Raw genomic sequence first — 2,500 nt, forward strand, 5'->3', positions numbered from 1 at the left:
CAGTGCCCGCCGGCCAGGCGAACGTGGACTTGCGGAAGGTGGCGTCCCGCGCCGGGAAGGGAGGTCCCGCCTCGGACAGCTGCTGGCGACGTGGGCCACAGGCCCCTCCCAAGTGGGCTCCGGGTTCACCGGCCCGGGGGGCGCAGTGTCCTGCAGGGCTGCCCTGGGCGCGTCAAACTTGCGGAGCTGGGGGTGGGGGAGCCTTGGAGCGGGGGAGGGAGAAGAGGTGGCTGGAAGACCCCGAGAAACTCTCCTAGTCATTCCTGGGAAATGTGGCTTCCTGCTCCATTCCCAACCCGTAACAGATGGCGACTGCAGTTCTCTCAGATTTCTTAAAGAAAGGGAAACCTTTGGAATTCATGTCTGCTTTTGCTTTTCCATATAAATAAAGTGTTTTTATATTCCTCTTGTTTTGGAGAACATAAGCAATTTTATTCAGACTACAGTGCTTCCTTTTACACTATATGGTTGTCAAAACACCATTCCCAGTTTCTTTGCTTTTGACAGCTGAGTCTTTCTTAAATATACCCAATTCGGAACTCTTTATACTAAATAGTAAATCTGAGATGGGAGCAAGTGCCTTCAGAGGTGGGATAAAAAAGCATCATAGAAATTGGACAAGCCCACAGACTCTTAGTCTTAGCATGGGGTGGGCGGTGTTCTATGCAAGTGGTAGGGCAATGATCCCTCCTCTCCAAATATTGAAGGGGGTTAAGGTGACCCGGCTAGGGTGTGGGTTTGAACAAGCTAACCTGAGATTTTATTCATTAAAACCAAAGGTAGAGGGCTGGACTTTAAACTTTAATGAAATAACTTAATAACAATCTCATAAAACAGTGCCTAAATACGAGGCGCCTTCAGCATTCACTAAGAAGAAAAAGAAGGGAAACTTGGCCACAACAATTCTTTTGTCAGATGACACGAGAGTTCATTTCTAAATGAGGCATTTGCCAGAATTTACTTTAAAAATGTTAAAGTAAAAATATACAGTTATTGAAAATTGACCCAAGCATGCAAACAAAAACTCCACACGCAATGGGATAGTAAAAACTGAGAGGGTACAGAATTTCTCCATTAGTTTGTGTCAGAAGTAACACTTTAAGTAAACTGATAGATGTGTTTGTAAAATTTCCATCAAATTAAATGCAATACCCAAATAATAGACGTGTGTTGCCTTGTTCATAGGCATAGCATTTCCATGATTGCTGCCTGACATGAAACATGGAAGAGGCCCAGATAAGATAAAGCTTTGGTTTTCTTCCAAGTTAACATTTGCAGAGAGAGCGAACTACTTTCCTACCAAGTTGACGTCATATATGTAGTCCAAGTCTATTATATTATTTCTTCGGAATGCTTTAGGGTTGTAAATGTAGACGTCGCATAACTCCATGATGGTATCATTATTTGAAAAAAAATTGAGGGGGCGTAGGGATTCCTCACACTGAGTTTTCCCTGTGCCCACTGGAACAGGCACTGTGTGCACAGCAGTGGCAAGCTTATGAGTGGCATGGTGTGGGTCACCAGGAATGCGGATGAAACCTGGAAAATGGCATCATATTGTCAGTTCTGCTACTGTTTCAGGGGAAAAACAACACAAAGTTTAGTCACCAAATCTTCACACTAGCATGCCTGTACTTAGAGAGTTTAAGTGTCTGAAATAAAAACACATGACAATAAAATTTATATCAAATATTAATGAGTAAGTAATCTTTTAAAACTCAGGATTTCAACCTCCAGAGAAGCTGTTTACTTATCTATGAAGAACTATATGTAAATCCGAATTTGCATATTCAGCAATTTAGTAGAAAAACACAGGGAGATGAATTAGCTTCCAGCACAGGCATTATTTCTTGTGCTGTAAAATTAACCTGAAATAGTTTGTTATTCTGGTGGAAGATGAAAATGAAAAGCTTTTATCTGGAGGGGAAAAAAAAAGTTGGTGGGAAAATGGAATTAAAAGATAATGAAATTTTCCCAAGAAGTTTTTGAATCCCACATGTTTGCATATCTATGAATAAGTGTGTGCATATATATATATATATATATATAGTAATATGTTAACTTGGTGGATCTATAAGAAGAGGTTGGGTAAGTTGAAGGTGATCCTTCAACTTGGCTCATAACACACAATTTCATACTTTTATAAATGTATCACTTATAGGAAAAACATTTAAAGTTTACCAATGAATATCTTAAAAATGGTTGCTAAATTGGGTTTCAAATATGCTCAACTTCTAAAGGAGAACAGAGCATCACCTGCTTTGAGCCCCACATCAAGTCTGCATTATATAACCTTGTGTTAATACCATGAAAAACACAAAAGCCTAACAAAAAATCAAAAATGAAATATTTATTACCGCATTTTGTGACTTAACACCTTTTTTTTAACATAACGTCACAGTCCTCATACAAGTATTTTAATGTAAATTTGACAAAGCTTAAAGGTAACAGCATTTTCTTCTAGTGAGGAACACGTGCTGAGAAAAGAAGAATTCATGGA

Source organism: Echinops telfairi, unplaced genomic scaffold (assembly GCF_000313985.2).
Source record: "Echinops telfairi isolate 266 unplaced genomic scaffold, ASM31398v2 ScPeMD7_18;HRSCAF=68, whole genome shotgun sequence".
Lineage (NCBI taxonomy): Eukaryota > Metazoa > Chordata > Mammalia > Afrosoricida > Tenrecidae > Echinops > Echinops telfairi.